This window comes from Anser brachyrhynchus (assembly GCF_964034855.1).
Source record: "Anser brachyrhynchus genome assembly, chromosome: 14".
NCBI classification, from domain to species: Eukaryota; Metazoa; Chordata; class Aves; order Anseriformes; family Anatidae; genus Anser; species Anser brachyrhynchus.
Window position 1 is genome coordinate 16635505 of NC_137709.1, and position 24007 is coordinate 16659511.

Consider the following 24007-nt stretch of genomic DNA (forward strand, 5'->3'; position numbering starts at 1 on the left):
CTAGAACACAGCACTGCATGCACGACAAAACTAAGTTTCTCAGAACAGTCTTTCAAGGAAAGAAACAGGCTGAAAAGACAATTATTAGCACTACAGCACTTCACCTCTTTTTTCTGCGCATTGATCCCCAACCCCACAACCCTTCACTAATGAGCTCTGCTACACCCATAGGCATTACTGATAAAGGTCCTGAAGTCCCTGTTTCACAGTGAAATCACCTGGTAACGTCATACTTATTCAGAGGCAGCATTTATCACCTTGCCAGAACTAGAATTTACCAAGTTTCCAGAAAAGGAAAACATCCATTTGTTCTGAACACACAGCAACTTACCTGATTAACGGCTGTGCTTTTTGGACCCAACCCAAAACTTTCCAAGGTACTTTAAAGGTTTTCCAACAAGTTCATCGGGCTCATACATAGGACACTAAGACAGCCCTGTTACCAGGGAATTTGGCCTGAGAAAACCAGGAGCACTGCAGATCTAACCATGGGAAAGTACAGGGTCACCAGACTCATCCAAATCCCCCACTTAAAAGAAATACCTGAAGATGCTTTTTAAGCTGCCACAAAATTATGGAATTGTACAATGATGTTACAATTTGGTATTCTGTTGCAGATTTTCAACCTTTAATTAAACTAGAGAATACTAAAGATGAATCACATTATATTAAAAAATTAAATTAAAAAAAATTAGATCTTGTCATTAAGCGCCTTTTGCATGCTTAGCACACAGCACATTTTGTGCAAAGAATACAGCAATGAACATTGGCATAATCCATTAAACAGCTCTAAAACACTTGGTCTATGTTAAACAAACCTGAATCCTGATTGGAAAAGAGTTTGGTTATCTAGCCCAATGCCACCTTCAAAATCCATCTCTCACTCTCCTACAGCCTCAGAACCAAATCCTGGATTAGGCTCTGACTCAGTCACAGCACACCCAGCCAAGTATCTTCTCGAATTATTAACTATTTTGGATAATTATTCCTGCAGTAAGAAAGCTGCATACTCGCAGCTCAAGCTGAAGCACATGTAATCACAGCTCTGCTTCTCCCTGCCTTCTTTCACACACATCCTGAAGAGCATGGATCAACCTGCCAAAGGCCAAACCCAGAGGAAATCAGGCAACTCTCAACTAATAGGCATTTGGTCAAAAAAAGGATGTGCATCTTTCCCCAGATGTATTCCACCACACAGTAGGGATGTATAGCAATAACTGTTACCAATAGTTTTTTTGTTTGTTTGTTTTGGGGTGTGTGTGGTTTTTTTGTTTGTTTTCCCTGAAAAGAACTGGCTTCTCCCAGCTTAGTGGTAGATGCAGCTGAAATTGCTTTATGCCTCAAAAAGTAAGAGCATGCCCTAAGAACGTGTAACTACCAACGAGGTTCTGCTCTAAGGCAAAGTCAAATTAATAACCTACATTTATAAAATACTTACTTCTTGCACAGGTTACTTTAACCTTCTGTTTACTTCTGAATTCAAGTAGCAGGATCTCACAATTTGACCTGCTATCTGGCAATAGAAGTGACAAGCTGACCAACCTAGTGAAGCTCTGTCTACTTACAAATGCAAGCCTAAAGGGAGAAAGCTATTTCCAGAATACTCCATTCCAGAATACAATAAGGGTCTCACAGTCAAAATACACGTATGTATTGTGTTGAGTTCCACAGGGACATGTGCAGGATCTGGTACAATGAAACACCTTAATTAAGAAGCTGAAGCAGGGGTTTGGACCAAATTACCTCCCAAGGTCCCTTCCCAAACTAAATTACACTATGATTCTACAGTCTAAAATTTAGAGTATTTAGAGTATTCAAATTTTGATACAACATAAAGATGTGAAAGCAGGTTGTTACCAGGCAGGATTCAAATTAAAATTTTGTTTGAGATATGGGCCAAATGTTTATGGAAAAAAAAATAAAACAATCAGTACAGTGAGAACAAGTGCAAGCATCTTCATTCATGCAAAAATACCCAACTGCACACAGACAGATGAGGAACAAGCTATTCTGCAGTAAAAATGCTGTTGGCTGTGGTAGATCACAAGCTGCATGTGAATCAATGATACCATGCTGTTCCTTGCTCTCTCATATATTATGTTTTTATTTATATAGGGCTGTATAAACAAGAAAACAGAATGAAATAAGGCTTTCAACTCCACTCAGTTGCAGTTCTGCACCTAGTTTGTGGCATTGCACTTCAAGAATGTGGGAAGCCAGACAAAGGCCAGAAGGATACAAGGTCCACAAGGATAATCAGAACAAGCATGACTTACAGAAAACCAGATGAAGAAAAATCAAGATTATTTCACCTCAAGAGGACTTGAAATGGTAGTGGAAAGGGATGGGACAAGATAACCCATCTTCAACTGCATGTACCACACAAGTAAGACAGAAAGGACGAGTTCTATTCATATTCAGGTGGTTGTTAAATAGCAACAGTAAGAAATCCAACTGCACAAAAGTTGAGGTTGAGATTAGGAAATAATTTTAAATGATAAAAACAGAAAAACACTTGGATAGGTGGGATAGAGACTTCATAGATTATTTGAGGCCATTAAAAATAGGATAGCCAAATACTTGATACGAATGATGTTAAGGAGAACGTATCCTGTCCTGAGGCAAGAAGTGAACCAGAGTCCCTCTGAAAATCATCTCCAGTCCTATTTTTATATGATTCTATCATTTCTGCTTGGCTGGAGGTTGCAATGTTAGATAACATTGTATGTCTCTGAATACTGCAAACGTTACTTGCTTTTGCTGGCAACTCACTGCCCTTAAAACCCTTACCTCCAATAGTGGGTCTCGCGCCATCACTGTCAGTCCAGTGCACCCTGAATCCCAGCAGAGCAGCGGCAGCCCTCCTGCAGACAGGTGAACAGGCTGTGGTGGGTGCAGAGAATGAGGGGACCCTACACTGTTGGCATCGGTGGAACTGCCCAACGCCCGCGGTCAGCACAAGGGCTTCACGCCATTGCGAAGGCTTGAGGGGGGGACACAAGCGCAGCAGGGGGTGAGATGGCAGGTCACGGTTACCCCTTCGTTTGGAAGGGAATCACACAGAGACTGGGTCTTCTATAGTCTTCATAAAATTATTTCAAAACTGAGGATAATAATTACGCTTTTTTCCCTTAATTCTTGCAATGATTTGCATTAAAATGGTGTTTTCCAGTTTTGACAAGATTCATCTGAGACCAAACCTGTTCAGTTATAAGCATATCTGGCCAAGAGCTCAGCCTGCTACAAAGCATCAGCCCTCCTCGTGTGAGGTATGGTATTTCACAGAAATCCTATTTTTCTGCTAAGAAGTCTTTAGTTAATAATAAAAAAAAAAAAGGTACTATATCAATAACATCTACATATTGTTTCCCACTGATACTAATTCATTATTTGGCTTTAATCAGTGGAAAAACGTATGATTTATTAATTCTTTTCAAAATCATTATAACTTGAATTCAATGGTACTAATTCCAAGATTCAAGTTAATTTCCCCACCCCCTTGATGTGGGAGCAGAGGAACACGAAGGCAGCTGTGTGCCAGCGCGGAGCTATGTTCCGCTCTGCATTCAACCACATATTTCTGCAACAGTAAATACAACAGCATTGGGTGTGAATCACTGTTTTGTTTGTTTCTGCTTTATTTCTGATTTTCAAGTGGTCATGAGTGAAATATTGTGCTAAGCCTTTCAAGCATTATGTAAACTCTGAAATAAGAGACAGTTCAGTGGTTAGGACTGCAGCTCGGCACACGTGCTGCAGCTGTACAGCTCTTATGTGCAAGCTCATTTGCTTCTTTCATCAGGGGTCTCCACATGTAGAACAAAGTTTCTTCCTATTACTCACACTGCGTGTTTTATTTTCATACGTTCAGGTGTACTTGTCTTTCAAACACTCTAGGCTTCGGTGTAAATTTCAAAAATTTCTCACTCTGCTCTCACACTAGACTCCAAACAACTCCACAATGCTATGTTAGGCACAAGCACTCCAAGCACTATTTACTCGGTGCTGTTTACTGGAATAACATGAAAACTCTCTTCCCAATGACATCCTTCTCACTTTCCTTTTTCCAAGACGTTGTCTCTTTTTGCCCCAACTCACACAGAAGGGCCAAGAGCATTCCCCTGGCCTCTCCCACCCCATAAGCCATTCATCTACACCTTGATTCTGAACTTGGTGCTCCCGTGTTTCCCCACCTTAAAGAAAAAACTCAAGTATTTTTACATGTCTAGGTTAATATTAGCAGGCCTCACATGATATGACTACCAAGTGAGTCAGCAGAATCATCTGCCTGAGCCTGAATCCAGATAAAAGCTCTGTAGAGCCTTATTCTGTGAGAGCAGAAAATACTTGCTTGGCTCGGCTTTTCCATGGCTGTTACACAATCTCTCACTGTGCCACTCCAGTTTTCCTGGGGGGAATTTATTTTTTGCTATTCCTCTGAACATAATGCCAATCTCATTGTCTATTTGTTATCTTACTTTTACGGTTTCCAATACTTTTTTGTGCACCCAAGCATTCTGTAGAAAACAATGCATGTATTATTACTTACTGGAGATAACTTAAAGGCACCGACCTCTGCAATCCTCCTCCTGTGGTTTTCGGCAGCAGGACACCCATGCTCTCCTAGTAGTCTTGCAATACACAGACACCGCTTTGTTTTGCACAGTGGTGCAACTCATCACATTTACAGGAGATTTGCTTATACCGAAGGCTAAAATTAACACTCAAAAAAAATAGAGCACATCTCTCCCCACCCTGCTGCTCCCTCCCTCCCTCCACAAACCCCCACACACAAACACTCTCTGAAGAACTGAAATAAAACTAAACTTTTTTTGGAAGGTGAATTGAAAGAACACTGCAATTGAACTTTAAAAAGAAATTAAAATTTTGGCAGGGCTGGAAATCAAAAATCCAGGCTGCACTTCAAAATAAAACAACAAAGCAAATATGCAAAAAGGTGAATGCAACAGCCTTTAATTTTGCTTTATTCAGTGACTACAAAAAAATTCAAGTCTGAGATGAGAGCATTTTATCTTTGTATCTAAAAATATAACCCCTACTTTAATAGAAAACTTTACACAGTGCATATAATGGTAACACAACTAGCAGGAGTTTAAAAATAGGACAAGACATAAGGCACTTAAAGTCCCTGCAAAATTTCTAGAGAATATTTCCTTAACCTTCATCCAACTCTGAATCATTATTGAAATATTTCAGTGACCACAGGAGAAACCGTAGCCCCTAAGCAAGGACACTTAGGTTGGTAGCTTCTTCTTAGGGTGCATAAATGCCCCCCAGTACTAGGGATTACTGAGCAATGTGAGGGATCATAAACCTGAAGGACACCAGCAAAAACAACCGTCAAAGAGGGGAGAACACACAGATCCTCTGTCTGTGCCCTTCAGAAGGTGGTTCTACGTTTACAAGACAGTGAGTGCAGCTGAGGTGGACCCGGCTGGGACTTGGTCCTTCAAGGGGTACTGCTGGGTCCCAAGTGGTGAGAATGCTCCATTTGGGGACTGACAGCTCAGGGGTGCACAGAAAGTGCAAGATAAAGATGCAGCACTCAACAGAAGGGACTGCAGAGCACTTCCACCACCAAAAAACGTTAGAAAAGACTGGAAGGGGCCTTCATGTTTCCAGTGCTGCCACAACAGGAAAGGACAGAATTTCAGTCCCCGTGAACATGAACCAGCTATTTTTTTTTTGCTTTAACAAAACATGAACACCACAACACAGCACTGTGTCACCCTACTTACAAGTTCACAGACGATTAATATAAGCCTGACAACAGGTGTTCAGGTTTCAACACTAAATCTGCTCTTAAAGCATTCTGAAGTAAATATTCCATATACTTTCCATGTCTTGAAAGAAGTTCCCTCCCTATGCCAAAAATAAACTTCATTTTTAGGCCAAAACGTCTTATCATCACAAGTCACAAAAGCAGTTTAAAAATAAAATTTAAAAAAATCTCATTTTGGGAAGCCTTTAATTTGTATACACATTTTGCCTCAAACTTAAAAGGAAAACAAGCAAAAAATATCCCTAGCATTCTAGACTAGCATGATACTGTGCCAGTAAAAATTGACAATTTAATTTGTCTAAATTTAGCAAGTGGGAAGAAGCACATTTTAGTTAAACCTAAAAATACATCTTCAACCTTAATTAAAGGGACAAGTGATTTCCTGCAAGAAGTACAACAGCCTTTTCAAACAAGTTTGTCCAACAGTTTTGTGAGTCGACTTCGTATTTTCTAGAAATGCAGTTCAAGCTCAAGGGGTGATCCTTGTGCATACTGCCTGACCTCCTGATCACCAACCTGCTGTTACATTGCATCTGAGTACTTCTGGTTGGAGCCCAATAATTCACGTTGAACTATGGCAGAACTCCTCGTCTTGACGCAAAGATACAGAGAGATGGGTAATTCATTTCTTCCTTTGGTCCTAAAGCACAGATCAATACATTGCTCACTATTTCTCTGTCTGCACAGGTGAAGATTGTTTGGGTCCTTACTCATATTGACAGAAAAGCAGTGCTGACTTCTTCGTTTCCTGAGTCCCCAAGTTACTCAATTCTCCCAGTTGTTATTGGCTACACTTATTATTTCTTTACTTCTTAGTCAGAACGCTTAGTATCTGACTTTATCAGAATACATTATTTTAGAATACAGTCAAGATCAGTATAGATAATTCTGTATGGCGGCTCCCTGTCCTCCTTATATATCACTTTGGTAATCTTTGTCATTTGCAAATTTTATCACAGTTCTATGTACTTCAGATCAATGACACAACCACTAAATGGTGTGTCAAGCACAGCGCTGAGCCCTATGGAGCTGCTATCTCTTATTATGACTTATTTTTTAGGTTTGTCAACTGTCCGGTTCTTTTAATTTGTGCTTCACTGATACAAGCTAGTGCTATTTTTCAAACTGGAATGTCATGCAATGCTAAGGACTGTCTTCCTAAAAGAGATGTTACAGCTACATCACCACCTTTATCAATCAAACCTTTGAACTTCTTTAAATACTGAATATAAGCTTGCTCAACAAGATTTATTTCCTGTAAAGCTACACATACTGAAAATTACATCCCTATTGTTTTTTTTTTTTCTGTGGAAATCAGTATTCTGAAAGATTCACAGCATCCTTCCCAGGACTGATGTCTGGATATTCAACCTGTAGTTTCTCCAAGTCTCTCCACTTCTGTCTCCTGAACTGGAACAGACACGCTAGAACAGTTAATGCTGCAAGTGCTGATGCATAAACACAGTTAAGGACACAACTTTTTTAGACAAGTCAGGATTTTAAGATGTAGAAAAGAAATATTTCAAAATGATGGCCTCTGTAGACAAAAGTGGTTCTCCCTTCCTTTCTGAACGAACTTTATGAACTCCGTAGAGAGGCAACTGTAAGACTTGAACATCTTCGGTTTGTCTTCAGAAGAGAGACTGATAAGTCAGCAATAAATTCTGCAAGAATCTGAATGCTCCTCGCTTTTCTGAGCTTCAGATGCTGAACAGCATCCAGGTACTGCCCTTTCATGTCTTTTTCCATGCACTCATTTCTACTCACTGTATTTCAGCCTATACTGGCACTACATTGCCAATGAAGAGAACCACCAAAGCGAACACATCCAATTAGGCTAAAGTCAAAAACTGATATAGAGAAGGAACATGTTAATTTAAAGAAAGGACATAGATGTTACCTACGCATACTGACCACCCAAATGGTTAAGCATGTGCCAAAGCTACAGCAACATGGCCCAAGTACGTTCCACCTACCTAACTGTAGCTTAAGCTGAAGAAAACAAGGAAACCTTGACGAAATCAGGCAGATTGGTAGCCTTGAGCTAGCAGAAGCAAGGGAGATGAAGAATGAAAGCTAAAAAACAAGGAGAAAATCAGCTAAAGGACAATTCCAGACCCCCATGATTGTCCCCTGTAATGCACAATTCAGTAGAGAAAAGTTTGGCGAGCTAAAACAGCCAATCAAAAGTAGTCAGAGAGAGAGATTCACAAGTTTGCTTAATCATGGTGATTAAAGCCAGAGGTGTGCTTGTTTTGCGAGAGACCGCCAAGCGCCTGACTCTGCAGTTTTATAGTTAATAAATTAAAAGACCTTTGTGTGGATTCCAACTTTGTGCGCTTAATGGTGAGGCGCACCAGGCATGATCCTACAGATAACATGCATAACATAACCACGTGAGCCCACTTAACCCTGCTGCCTGTGGCTACTAGACATGCTAAGTGTAAGAAAACACTGCCAGAAGTGATCCTGCAGTTAGTACTCATGTTTACGAAAACAGCACAACAGAGCTCTCTTTGAAAACATTAATAAGTACGAAAACTAAAACTACTGTGAAGCTATCAATATTTGACTAATTTGATTGATTCTAACAGTTACAAGCAACTTTTCATTACCCAGTGCTGCTGAATTCTTAAACAATGAGCCCCAAACATGCTATCCCTCCTAATGCTGTGTTGCACCTTCCTCCCCTATAATCAATCCTAGACTAGACTACAGCTCAACGTGAGTGAAGGCAGCAGACTGAGCTGTATGTAATTACCCATTTGATCCTATTAAGACAACGAATTCTAAAATTACAAGGCTGAGGACTGTTCACTGGTACACTGCCATACACATAGGTACTCAAGCAACTTCAGCCTGAAAAGCAACCTACAGTTGGTAGTTCAACTCCTCTAAAATAAACAAACATGAATTACCTAACATAATGCACTGCAGTAAGAAGACTATTAAGCACAATTTCACTGCTTTCAACAAGGTTAATGCAGAGAACGATACACAGTGAAACTCTAGGAACATAAAACATCCAAATACAAAAATTATTTTTGATGTCATTAATGCATAGGTATTAATTTGACAATAACATATAAAATACGTGTGAATTAAACCTACTTTTGAGAAGATGCTTTTTCAGTATTAACTATCTGAAATCTCTACACAATCACTTATAATGGAAAATGTAACACCATAACCCATGTTACAATACTGAAGGTTAGAGGAAAAATATTCAGCACCACAGAAGTGTATGATAAACTGTCAGAGCAGAACTTGGCACGTTGTGTAAACACAGTAGTAGTATGATACTTAATCTACAAACACACAAAAAAGTGGTTGTTTATCTCAACTCACCAGGAAAAACACTTAATTCTGGGGAAAAAAAAAAAAAAAGCACATTACCACAGCTTTCATATAAACACATCTATCAATCGTTTTATGCCCATTTATCATACTTACTTCTTTTCTACCTGATTAATAGATGCCAATAATCTTCTACTATTAACATAAAGTGCCAAATTATTAATTAATCTACATTTACTTCCTTTTCTGCAAACTTCAGTATATTTGTGCAAATACAAAATCACACTAAGAATAAAAGACAGGTATCTCAGTCATTTAAGAGCCAGAAAGTATTTCACCCCAGGTCTCACAAACTTGACCGAGCTCCATGCTCCCTCCCAGAAGACATCCAGCTCCCTCAGTAAAGGGGAAAGAAAGAGCTTGCAGTGAGCTCTGAACTTCATGCTCTTGATCAAAGAACTTTGAATGAAGAGGACGAATAGGAGAGGGGACTGTACTCAGCTGCCAACAGCTGGAAATTTTGTAATAAATAACACCTTGGCTTCTGGAGAAGCAGACAAGGACCCAGATATGAGGAACTTGAGATCCTAACTGTTTATACTAAAGCCAGAGCTACACAGTAAGAAGTCAAGCATCTTACTCCTCCAGCTAACCACCTGCCCTGAAGTGAAATGCCTTGTACTGGGAAAACACCCTCCATTAGTTGCTGCCCGTAATGCAAAAGTGAAGAATAAGCAACCAGGAAAAAATCAACTCGGCAACAGCAAACAATGAACAGTATTCTTGATACCCACAGCTACCCGAACATCCAGCAACAGCTCAGAAACCAACCCCCTTGCTGGGCTGTCAGAGGCATGCCAAGTGGTGAATATTGCTTGAGTAGGTCTGTAAGGAAAACGCTTTCCTGGGTGGTGCTTTGGGAGGGGGTGATGAGGGCTGGGGTGTAGCAAGTCAGTGTCTGAATCATGAAGGGAGGATCAGTCTTGAATCTAACCTTAATTGAATAAATGTGGTTTGGGTTTGTTGTTTTTGAAAAAAATGAAAAACTGAAAATTTGTATTAACTTGGAGTTTTGCTATTAACTGCCAGTGACATTTTACATTTCATTTGGAGACCACATCATCCTTTTTAATTTTAACTAGAAATCACCATTTAAATTCAAGAAGTAAAAAATGTTCATTATGACACAAATACTTTGCACTAACTGTAGAAGTAATAATGAAAGTCCCAGTCTTTGGTCTGAAAGCACTAGCTAAACTAATCTAGAAAGATATCTGAATGGAGAAAAAACAGTGCAAATATACTTCTCTCTTAAAAACTACCCTAGAGACACGTTTTGTTTCAGTGGTGAGAATTAAGCTCCATGCGTATTTGGCATTATGATGTTAATAATCAATTAGTATATTATTTTTGGGAGTGTTGTTAGACTGACAAATTACAACTTCAGTTTTACAAAAGGGCAGCAGCAGCACGGAGCGACGCGGGAACACGGACACACCAACCCTCCCAAATGCTGCTTTCACGAGTAGTCCCAGAAAACAGTCACCACAGCTTACAGCAGATGGTAAAACACCAGCGCTGAGGCACAAAACCCACTGCTTGCAGTATATTAAGCTAACAGTTTAAAAAGTGCACACAAAGAAAGTTGTTATCATCAAGGTCTATCCTTCCCTTAAAGTTATGACATAACTAAGAAAAAATGGCTTATCTAAGAAAAACGGTAGTTAAGAAAATGTTTAGAAACATCTACTACAGCTATACTACTTTTGTACAATAGCCATCCACAAGGTTACACAGATGAACACGTGAAAACTGACATTAAATGCTTTCTGCTAGTTCATACCAACTTGATTTCCAGTAGTTCGCATTTCCAGTGTGTTTATCCCTACCCAGGAAACTGAACAATGCCAGTGAATCTGCGATGCTGCCGAACACAATATGGTATTATTTATGTTGATCAAAGAAAGCAAGCTGAAACAGAAAATGGGAACTTAAATTTTCAGGGCTTACTGCCCTGGGCTAAGGCAACTAGGTTTTTATTTATATAAAGTTGTATACACTGTTAAAATGCAGCTTGAGCAAAAAAGGGTTTGTTTGAAACCTACATTAAAAGCTGAGTAAGGTGTAAAATAAAGCAGCAATAAAGTATTTCCTGTCTTTCACATGCTGAAGCTAGGCCTTAGGAGATGAGGCTAATAGAAAGAGGCCGCAAGCATTCAGGGGAGCTTTCACAGAAGTCAGAATGGAGAAGGAGAGAGGGAGGGGAAACAAGGAACACAGACTGGAGAAACCCTACAAATCCCAAAGAGTTTTATTTCTATCATATTCTCAGTGTAACAGCATGTATCTGCTGAGCCTGTTAGATTGCAAGTCTCTTTACTTGTCAAACCAGCTCACTGAAAAATACATTCAGCTAAGTGTGACCTGCAGTATGTTACCATGTAAAATATACGAACTGTGAGATAAAAACACACGGAATGAGTTATAGCTCCATTTGTTTAACTATCATTACTAAACCTATTTTTCTTCCTTAAACATAACTGCATGTGTATCCTGTATTTGTTACAGGGATCCCTCCCAGAAGTTCTGTCTGAGGGCCAGAGCCTGGGTGGCGCTCAACTGCCCAGCACCTCAGTGCCCGGGAGCCACATGAGGACGGAGGCACAAGGCTGAGGCCGCCTTCCCGCTGTGAAAGCCTTGTCACACAACACGGCTGGGAATCCTACACCCTCATATGAGGCAAGGGCCGCTGGTCCGGGAGCCACCAGGCAGTATTTGGCATTTGTAAAGCCCAGCTTACTCATGCCAGGAGAATTCCTGAAAGTCTTACTAGGCTGCAAGCAGTGGCAATCCATACTGCCACACCTCAGCTCTGCAACGCACAATGCCTGAGCTCTGGATAAAACGGTTTTGTAAAACTGGAAAGCTTGTCCCACTACTTCTCTGTATTTAGCATTTACGTGGAAAATGTGTAAGAATTAACTTTGCCATGCTTGTCTCAAAAATATTACTTGAAAAAATAATTAGCAGTAATACTTTTATTAAAATGTCATCTTAATAACCTCTTGACTGAAAGGAAAAAAAGTGGAAAATACAGAAATCCAAAAACTAACTTGAGCTAACACCATTTATAGGCTTGAAGCGTTTCTGCAGCATGGTCATTATTCATTTATTCATTCAACACTAGAATTTAGTACTCAAATATTTTACTGAAATAATAAGAGCAAAAAAATAAGTAAATCACATACAATTAACACCTGAACTTTATATTTGTTTTAGTACAGGTGACTTGTCAACAAAATTTAAAGAAAAACTCAATATGTAGAAATTAGGCAAACGAACAACTGTGCACAATTGAACCTTTACATTCATAAATAAGATGCATAACCAATTTCTTTATGCTTTTTTTAGATATTGTAAACATTACATTTTGTTTAAAAATTGCTTTTACTTGAAGACTGAAAAATTTTCAAAGCTATAAAAATACAAACTTCTCAGTTTAATTAGTACAAAGATTAAAAGAGAACAAATTATCACCAAAATTTAAATACAAATACATTTAAATTATGTGTTTACAAATATGCAAACATGGACTAATGCAAATCACTGCCAATATTTTAGTGAAAGAATATCCACATAGTCTAATATGATGCTTGACAAGAGCCTTTGAAAAAAAAAAGTCATAAAGTGAAGGAGGTGAGAAGCACCTTGACAGAATTTAAGTGCTTTGATCTGTCAACTTGGTTTGAATTCTAGAAACTGCAACAGGATTTATGACCCATATAAAAGACTACAGCTCTCTTTGTACCCAGGATAATATTAATTTCTTTATTAATGAAACAGACAGTAGCACAGTACAATTGAAGAGCATAAAATCATGCAGAGAAGTATTACTGAGACTGCCAAAAGGAAGAAACTGAGAAAAATAAAGATTTGCCTATTCTCTTACACAAGTCCACCACGTAGAATAATACAGATCACAAATGACTTCCAGCACAAACTCATCTTCAAATGTGTCCTTTTTCTTCTACAGTGGATGGCTAGGTATTTGCAATGGACATGTCCCTGGGACCAGGAATGCCGGAAATAACCTCAGTGTCTGTAATTTTGAGGCACTAGTACTAACTTCACATTATCTACATCAAGTATTAGCTGCTTCCGAACACAGAAAAAGCCTCCTCCTCAAAGAAATAGTGGGAACTAACCCTCAAGGAGCTTCATGCTGTTATGCCTGGCAGGTGATGGGTTTCTACTTCCTTGCATCAAAAAGTCTTATTACAGGAATTTCTCCAGTGTCCCCATAATTCCCCCTATTTAACATTTCCCCACGCATTTAGCTGCCTACCTGAAAAGGTAAAATTGGAAAAATTAGAAACTGTGGTCCATCTGTTATACACAACTTCCATCCTGTTAGTCTTACAGCAGGGGCAGGAGAGAAAGACATGGAGGCTGGTGACATAAAACGGACAGATGCTTTCTCTAGCTAGGTGGAGAACATCAAGACCTGATTCATTTTTTTCAAGAATTCTTTTCAGCAGCTATGCTCTTGACAGGTTTATTCTGAGCAAACAAATGGCCTTTTTTTGAAATGTAAAATTAATTTGCACTGTGTTGATAAAGTAGACTGAAGGACAGACAATTTTCACAAAAACATCATCTTATAGTAAGCGTTCTGTTTTATATAATAAATCAATAAAGATGTCTGCCCAGAAATGAAACACTGAGCACTTGCAGAAAAGACATGTAGATGACCACATAGGGACACAAGCATGGATAAAGCATTGTATATTCTCTGCCAGAAAATAAAATAACAAATAAAAAATAATATTGGCCCAGACATTCAGAGAGAGAAACTGTAAATGTATCAGGTCAGTGGAGAGGAGGAAACCATAAAGTCATTTGTCACATCTCTGTGCTAAGAAAGAATCTTTGTCTCAACTATCTACAACTATCCTGAACATTTATCTACTTAACAGTCTACAGCATTTTTAGCAAATGCATTTTACTATGTACTTATTGGTTCATTTTGTAATTTTCTAATAATGGCATTTCTAATAATTTCCATTTTAAGAAAGTACAAAAAGGCTTTATCACTATGTCAGTCTCTATCGTTGGTTTATAGCCTAAATATCCCAAAATAACTTGGTCTTTCTTCATGGGATGCCATTTATCTCTACTACTCTACGGCACATATCCTTTTCATTTTACTATCCGAAGAAAACTCCAGTTCTTTTTTCTGACAGAAGTTTTAATCATCTTTCTTACAACACTAACTAATTTGTAATTATGCTCGAGAAACTGTCAGTTCAACCTATTTATCAGAGCTCATTTTAGCTCTCTGAGGTTCTCTCTTTAGGACATTTCACCATAACAAGTCTCAAACATATCACCAACAGTGGAACAAGCAGGGTCCCAGCATCTGGTCATGTTATTCTCATGAGCAAAAACTTTGCAGCGTTTTCCTACATTAAGGACAGCCCTGATGAGTTGATGACAACATCTGAGAAGCCATTCAGTGTATTTAAAAAAGGACACAGCAATAAGGCGTGAAGAAGTTAGACTGCAAGCATGTGACATATAACCTTGAACTTAGTTTCTCCTGTTTCCTAGCTCTGGGCAGACACTTGGTTTCTTCTTTGAGTTCTTCAAGCCCAATTTAGACTTTTGTCCATTACCACGCACATGGAGGACTTCTGACCACTTGGATATATCACCAATGCCGAAGTAGAGTTAGACTACTCCCTTCCTTTCACAGAGAACCTCCACGTCTGTTGTTTCATGATGGATCCCCCAGCAATTTTAATGAAATGAAATATACCACAAACAGTGCAATGCAACTCCTCTAACAGGAAAGCAAGACTGAGACTTGCACACAATTTCTCTCACTTAATAAGAATCTCATGAACTGGGCTGAATGAAGCTGGACTATGCAGCACTCTCGCTCATCGGTGAATAACCAAAAAGTGGCTTTCCTTCCCAACATCCAACACGAAAAGAAGTGCTACATGACGCAAAAGAAATTCATTCCACTATGTTTTCTTCATGCAGTACACAACATCCAAATCTAAGTAAACATAAATATCAGCTCCTAAAATCATGAGATAAACAGCACATCCTTGTGATCATTAAGGACTGGTAGCTGAATACATTAAGCCGCATGACACCAGAGCTTTGGCATTACCACTCAATTCAATTTTAAAAGAGGAAATAGTTGTAAAGTTTGAAAATATTTAACTAGTTCATACAAAAACAAGCATATAAGAACTCATCCATATACATCATCAAAAACAGTTCTATTCTAAATCCTTATAGACAAAATTAAAGCAAGACCTGTGTATTTTCAAACAATATATTAGAAACATTCTCTTTATTTTTATGCAGAAACCGACGCTTAGAGCATTCCATCTCTCTAGAAAGAGAGATTATCACTGTCACTTAAATCACCACAAGAAATACCGTTTCAATTCTACCAGTGATGCTACAGGTGTCAGTGACATTATCAGCTCTTACAAAAGAAACAAAATTCACGTGTGGAGTTTGGCAAGCTTAAATTTTATTTATTTTTGCACTTGAATTTTAATATAAAGCAACAGACTTGATTTGATGCTGATTAATGGAACTGACTATGCTTCACACTCAGCTAAATCACAGTTAAAAGGCAGATAAGAAGATAGAGTTATGCTTACATTATAGAAATTCAATCATTTTTGTCCAATTAACAACATCTTATTTGAGCTTATCCACCAGATACAAGAAATATTTATGTGAAAGTGGACTAACAATATGCAATAGTAAGGAAAACAAGTTGAAGGATAAAATGTTGAATTTCTGTAACATTTAATTGTGTAGCAGTATCTTCCAGTAGTTTCATGTCATTAACACAATCTTTTTCATCAGAATATGAAATTTTATGATGAAAGCCTTTATGTAACACTAATCTTTCTATTATGACCTGAGGGAATATAATGTAATAATATTAAAAATCTTCATTTGTTTCTTCATTCAGTGATTCAAAAGTGATGTCCTGGTTTAAACAGAATTAAATGACTGAGAAAAAAAAATCTACTCATGGGCATTATACCTTGTTCTTTTAACTTCATCTACATAGACCAACAGTCCAGCAGTACAACTATCTTATCGTAGGAAGCTAATACCCTCTAAAACAAACGCCGAAAGCATTGCCATTGTTTACTAATTTTCCTAAGGTCAGGGCAAAGGTGTTGTACCATGGAGCAGTAAGCCAGTGGGAGCTCCAGCACTGAGGACATGCTTCTCTCTAAGCACTGGGCAGCTAAGAAAAGACTCAAAGGACCACAGTGATGGAAGAGCTCTTGTACTAGAAACATTAGGTCAGGAATTGGGAGTCAGGCTAAAGGGCTGTTAAACAACAGCAACAGTAATGAGGACAGATTTCCAACCCTGTAAAACTCAACTCTTGTCATGTAATTCCTTCTTCCTTCTACCCCCTTTTTTCCTACCTTGAAATAAAATATGAAAACAACCAGTAAGTACAAAGACATACTCCACTTTCAGAGTTACAGTGAAACATATGGCTGCTGCCTAACGACCTTTGGAGAATTAAAGGGACAAAAAGCATGAATTCCCCTCCCAAATCCTAATAAAAGGAAGAAAAAACAAACAAACAAAACAACCACACACACATGTAACCCCTTGTCGCCTCCCTCATTGAGCATTAATCTGCTCACTTTAAGGATCGGTTAACCCCTCCTGTCACTCTTTGTGTAGCTTTTAGACTCCAATATGTCCCAACTGTGCTGTACATTAGCAAGTCAATTTGGCACTCAAAAGACTTGCATTTGCAAGGGTTAAGAAATTTAAGGATTTTGAGTCATAATTCTCCTATTTCCATTGGCTAACCATCATTCAGTTTGAACTCCTGATGGTGAACTCCTTGACACTAATGAGCCTACATCTGTTCCTCTAACTCAAAATTACTTTGTTCTATGAGCTACTTTTATTAGCAGGCCAATGACTATAATGAATTTTTGACAATGGACAGCTATTCAGCACAAATCAACTTAATCAATTCTCCCATCAAGTCTAACTGTATAGTGTTAGAGGAAGCAATTGATTACTACTGTAAACCTGTGCCTACCAGACAAGCTGATTTCTACACATGCACAGTTCAAGTGACCAAAAGAAACCAAGCAAGCAAACAAACAAAAAGATCCCACACCACCTATGGATAACCAGATCTACCTGTTACTAAGAAAGCAAACATTAATTCATATTTTACTGAAAGCCACAAGGTTAGAATATAAAGAGTCAATTACATGAAACAAAACATCAAGATTAAAAACAAGCCTGAACTACCCAATCAAAAAGACCTAGACACATAAAGACACCACTTGGTCTCTGCACAAATTTACCATTAGTAAAATTGCATGTGGAAGTCAAAGAGTTGCTTTTTTCCCCTCAAAAGTGTTGAAATGATTTGGCAGCTGATCATATAGGATCTGTTTCTCCCTCTGTGCAGTTTTGAACAGTGGTAATAATAATGGAGAGACTGGAGCAAAACATTCTGTGCTTAAATATATCAAACGGGACTTAAGAAAGCTGGTTAAGTTTATGATCACTGACAAGCTTCAAAGCCGATGTTTTCTATCAGTTGTTTTGTTCAAGTGACTATGAATGAGGTGGTAACACGTAGTTTGTACCAGCTTCAAGTAGGTTGTAACCACTGAAGTTCAAAGATATACTCCTGTTTTAAATACTTAACAATAATCAGAGTTACAAATAGATACAGGAAAAAACAAGCTGTATCTTTTGTGGTATATTAAATATGGTATGCATTAGGCTATAATTTCCAAACAAAACAAAACAAAAAGAAAACAACCCTCTTTCAAAATAAAACCATCTCTTTTTCACTTGAATAAGTTCAGGCTCTTCTTTACAACCCAGCTGTAAGGCACAGGGTGGTGATGACACTTCAACTCCACAGTGCAAGCACAAACTCAGAAGCAGAACAATAGGTGAAATTTACAGGTCAGATATGTCAAAAATGCCTTACAAAAAATCACCTCCTCTCACTAACAGTCTCTGAAAGCTCATAAGCTTTGTCAGATCTTCTGTAAATTCAAACCACAGTACTGATCTGGATATTTACATATACATACATATATATTGCATATTATAAGTGCATCTGCTGCAGTATGTTTATGTCAAATGCAACCTATAAGCCTCCAAGACATAGATACAGCTGGTATATTTGACACTTGGCAAAGTCTAAAACAGTCAGAATAAAGGATTTCAAAATTTATTTAAAGAACATATCAGGAGATGTCATCAGGAGATGTCTGAATTTAAGAAGTCGTGGTTACCCAATAGGCAGCTGACATTTATTTTTTGTGTAATGTATTTCAGAAATAACCTAACACGATCACAGTATCTCCAAACCTTACATTCTCATTAAGAAGTGAGCAGGTGGGTTTCAGAGTACATGAAAGCATCATGCTCCTAGTAGAGGTAACCTTTTTTGTCCTCATTAGGAAGAGTGATGACAGCAGTGAAAAAATGAAGCATTTTCTCTTTTCTTTCTCCTTCCTTTTCCCAGTATAATAACAATAACCAGCAGAGAGGATTCTTTGCAGTGGATGAATAGATCCACACTGGTTTCATGGTTTAGTTTATTAGACAAGAAGTATCCCAGGTATTTCTATCTTGTATTTGACTCAGGATGACATAAAAAGAAAATGCTGCTTGCTACTGCAGCATTTGATCCAAAAATTCTTCTTTCACTTGTTCTTCTATTAATATCTTTGCATTTTGTCTTTCCTTCCACCATTCTTTCCAACATACGGCAGGATACAAATCAAATAGCACACTGCCAGAAGTACAATGATGGAAAGATTAATAGAACACGCCAACAATCCTATGGCAAAAGACAGCAACTAACATTAGGAATGACCATCCTTGTTTAAAGTCATCTGGACACTTGTAATTCAATATAGAACTGTAAGGAAAAAAAAAACACTAATGAAATAAAACCCACTAGGATTTATACTAGGAACGTTTAACCTTTTCCATGACAACTCGTGTTATCAGAAGTCCATACATTCACACAAAAAAGTCCTCCTAACGCTTCCATCTTCCTATGCTAACCATTAAATACAGTTTTACTAACACTCCTACCTTCCCCAAGAACACAGAAATTAGAAGGCACGTCTCCCTTCAGCCACTGTCGGGCTTACTGAGTCATTTGACTTGGTTTCATTTAGAAAATATCCAAGAATATTAAGTCAGCACAGGGAGAAAGGAACATATCTCTATGTTATTTCACAGCTTTAAGAAAAGCCTTCTACTTCTTAACCCCACTTCAATTTTTTCCAATTCTCATCAATTCCTTGTGCAATTCTTACGCCTACTCGCCAGTCCTCACAAGTGGCAGAACAGACAGCATTTGTGCTCCATCGCAGGTATTTTCATTAACACAGCCTCGGGGCCTACCGGCTGCAGCACACTCAGGTGACTTAGAAGTAGTAACAAACCAAGGACAGAGAGCTTTTAGACCTCTTCACTCTCACAAACCAGGGGCAGTCACAGCCCACTCTTGGCCTAGAGGAAGAAAGTTGAGGGGTTCTTCAGTTTGTTCCAGCCGTAAGTACAGCAAACGAAAAAAGGACTATAAATCTTCTATTTAGGAAGAACAGGGAGAAAAAAAAAAAAAAACTTGCATTTCCATTCATCACTATTTAATCCAATCTTTCCCTACTAGTTTTTCTGCAAACAGTAGGCTGAAAGGTCACATGAGAACATTTGTGCTGCTGCAGAACTTGCAGAAATAAAGGACAGCCAGAATCAAAACTGTTGAGCCCTGATGTCAGCTGGAAACCAAATATGTTAAATACAATTGCACCTGATAAGTATTTTTAAAGTTAAAATTTTGTTTAGAAATGGTTTTGATTCAAAGAGTCACAAAAACTTTGTACGTTCAAAAGCTCAAAAGGACAAAAAAAAGCTCCCTTTAACACGATGATAAGAAGAAGTCTACAAAATTGATCTGGATAGGCTGGAGCGATGGGCTGAGGTCAACTGATCTGGATAGGCTGGACCGATGGGCTGAGGCCAACTGCATGAAGTTCAACAAGGCCAAGTGCCGGGTCCTGCAGCTGGGGTGCAACAACCCCAAGCAGCACTACAGGCTGGGAGATGAGTGGCTGGAAAGCTGCCTGGCCGAGAAGGACCTGGGAGTATTGGTTGATAGTCGGCTGAATATGAGCCAGCAGTGTGCTCAGGTCGCCAAGAAGGCCAACAGCATCCTGGCCTGTATAAGAAGCAGTGTGGCCAGCAGGTCTAGGGAAGTGATTGTGCCCCTGTACTCGGCTCTGGTGAGGCTGCACCTTGAGTACTGTGTTCAGTTTTGGGCCCCTCGCTACAGGAAGGACATGGACGTGCTCGAGCGAGTCCAGAGAAGGGCGACCAAGCTTGTGTGGGGTCTGGAGAACAAGTCTTACGAGGAGCGGCTGAGGGAGCTGGGCTTGTTCAGCCTGGAGAAGAGGAGGCTCAGGGGCGACCTTATCGCTCTCTACAGGTACCTTAAAGGAGGCTGTAGCGAGGTGGGGGTTGGTCTATTCTCCCACGTGCCTAGTGACAGGACGAGGGGGAATGGGCTAAAGTTGCGACAGGGGAGTTTTAGGTTGGATGTTAGGAAGTACTTCTTTACCGAAAGGGTTATTAAGCATTGGAATGGGCTGCCCAGGGAGGTGGTGGAGTCACCATCCCTGGAGGTCTTTAAAAGACGTTTAGATGTAGAGCTTAGGGATATGGTTTAGTGGAGTACTTAGTGTTAGGTCGGAGGTTGGACTCGATGATCTTGAGGTCTCTTCCAACCTAGAGAAATCTGTGAATCTGTGAATCTGTGAAAATGGCCAGAAGACTGAGGCTGTAGGCAATGCCACAGTAAAAAAGAACCAACATAGCTCAAGGCCTTGGAAAAAGATAGCTGGTATTAAAATCTCTGCAGCATATCATAAGCAAGGGGAAAGAGGAAAAAAAAAAAGCAGTTTTATTTTCCTAAGTTTCCTAATGCTGAAATACAGTTCCTTTTCGAAAATCTCAGATGTATTTTAATTTTGAAAAAAACAAACATATTTTGTTTTCAATTGAAATAAAAGGCTTTCATTTTGTTTACCAACAGCAGTGACAAAAGCAAATACTTGCAAAATAACTGTGAACAAGAAAACAGTATCGTTACTGGCATTAATTCCTACCAATACAGGATGCTAAGTAGGTTGCCTGAAATTAATTTAAAAATATGAATTACATTCAGTCACAGGACCATAAAATTAAACAGTCTAACGTATCAACTCTTGAAAAATACACTTGAATATACTTCCCTAGTGAGCAGTGGTCTAAGCTATCAGCCTTGGTAAAATGCAAACCCCAGTAAAACATAAAACGTATCCACTGAGTTTAAAAGACAGCACTCGGTTAACAGCTCCAGGAGTTATCGGCTGCAACATCGCTTCCCTCAACCCATGGGAAGTTCCTGCACTCCTCCCATAGCTCCGGATATTGTTGATGAGTATTAGCATGAAACAACTGGCAAGGAGTAGTTTCTTATCTCTTCTTCTGACACATGCAGGAGTTTGTGAAACTTACTTTTTATGCTGCTGCTACTGCTTCCAAAAGTCATAGGTTTGGGCTCTTTTTTTTTTTTTTTCCTCCCTTCTTCCCCCTTCAGAGGAGCAGAGTATAAGGAACAGAGAGGATATTATATATATCCTTTCTTGCCCTCACCTACAGGCAGGAGGCTTTGAAGTGGAGGGTAAAGACATAACAGTAGGTTTGCATCCTTACAGATTTGGAGTTGAAGTAGGAGAGGCCATTGTGTTCTTCTTGAACCATCACATTTCCTGAACACCTACCTGCCTGAAGCTGCCATAAAAGTTGAACTCTTGTTTTACAGACAGTACAAGTTATGTCCAAGGGTGTGGTAGGGTAGAAACACCACTACACTCTCTCTTTTCTGATGGGAGAGGTGGAATTCTTCATAAAAGTACCGCTTCTGAACTTAGTGCCATCCACTTTCACCCTCTTCATCCCTTTCATCTCGTTTTGGTTAAGGATGTCGATTTTTGTATCCCAATATGTAAGACTGCCACATATATTATGCAGTTACTGGAATTTACGTTTTAACTAATACCATTCCAAGTCCTGAAAACCTCGTCAAGCATTTGTTAACCTTTCCTTTTGTATTTACCACATAATAGTAAAGCTTCAAGTTCAAGGTTGCAGCCCATCTTTAATTCTATTAATATTACAGGAAAGCAGTTCTGGAACATTATGGCCCTTTAATTATGAAAAATTAGTAATGATTAGCATGGCTGTATTTCACAAATAAGACTGTGGTCTTACTTCTGCAACCTGAATCGATAGTGTTCCCGTAGAATTTGGTTTGCTAAATCCACTGGAGTAGAGGGACTCGATAATTCCCTTTTAAACCTACTTTTACAATTTCCCAGCTGTCTAGTTCTCTACATTTGTCATGACAGACGAAGTTAAATTAAAAATTCCAAACCATCACCCTAGGGCAAAGCCTGATAGAAAAGTGTACAGCAATATTCTTTAAAAACAGTAACAAAATATATCCCAGCACTATAGAGAAAACAGTCCGTAATTTTTCTGTGTGCATTTACCACCCTAGTCCTTTTTAATAGATGCAATTTTCATGAAATCTAATCACAAAGCACAACTCAAATGGGTGTCTCATAATATTCTTTTTTTTAAATAGTCTAATTCAATTGGTCACAGCAATGGAATCTCATATTCATGAAGGCATTTGTTTAGGCACAGAGGTTAGATGTCACATCTGTGATTGATAATGTTTGTTTTGTGCTCTCCTTTTCAATAACTCTTCACTTTAAGCAGCATTTTGCCTCTAAACAGGAGTGGGTGTAAGGACACTCAGCATAATGGAATGGGCCAGGTTTAATTCTCTTAATCACTTGGTCAGGGCAACAGAATTAACTGTCCACATCTGTTCCCTCCGAGTGCACATGCTTAGTTCTTCCTCTTATGCAATAAAGGAGTGCAGGGTCAGGATGCCACATCTAGCCTGCCTTTTCCTCTAAAACAGAATCCATAGAAAACCCAGACTGACTGTGGATCAACACAGCTGATTTTGGACCACAAAGTACTTGTGATGTGGCAAAACAAACTCAATTAAAAACAAACATTAACCAACACAAATAAAAATAATAAATAAATAAATAAATAAAAACACAGCCCAACTGAGCTTAAGAAAAAGAATTTCTACAAGGACCACAGAAGATCTACATCAAATAAATGATACCAAGATACTACAAAACCACCAATAAAACCCTGACAGAAAATGGTTGCGTGTTGAAGGTAGTCTTGATCAACCGCTGAAAATGGAGCTTACCTGTACTCATAGTTAGGGGCTCTGTTCAGGCAAACAGATTCATAATAATCAGTTGAACCACAATGGCAAAGATGATATTCAACATCATTAGTCACACAGATAGAGAGCTCCGGCTAGCTGCTCCAAGTCCAGGGAGGGTCAGATTGAAAATAAAATTTGAAAAGGTAGCATTTTATAATGGTAATTAATTCAGACGCATTAGTTTGTGTTTCTGCCTTGCCTGTGAAACCCTGTGTTTCTGCATTGCTGAAAGCAAGATGATGGAGGTCAATTGTTCTAAGCCCCTGGTATCCACAAAATGGTAATTACCATGGTGCTCAGTCTCAATCTGGAGCCAGTAATGAGCCACCTACACTCACCCACTTTTGACATTTGTATCAAATATGCTTGTTAAAGGATGAATGGACACAGAATATTAAGTTCAGGAAAAAATAATAATAATAATAAAAAAAGGAGTTAATGCTGTGAAACAAACACTGAATCACCAAAAGGGGAGGGGAGGA

At 38.8% G+C, this 24007-nt stretch overlaps 1 protein-coding gene across 39 annotated transcripts in view; it reads right to left on the minus strand.

Annotated features, from left to right (window-relative positions):
* Positions 1-24007, minus strand: part of TENM2 (teneurin transmembrane protein 2) — a 1469731-nt gene that overhangs the window by 624730 nt on the left and 820994 nt on the right. Inside the window, exon 1 of one of the 39 annotated variants that reach the window (XM_080555532.1) lies at positions 9895-9962. The exons of the other annotated variants lie outside the window; for them this stretch is intronic. The gene's annotated coding sequence lies outside the window, so the exon portion shown is untranslated. Of the gene's footprint in view, positions 1-9894; positions 9963-24007 lie in introns of those variants that run through there. 39 annotated transcript variants of the gene reach the window in all.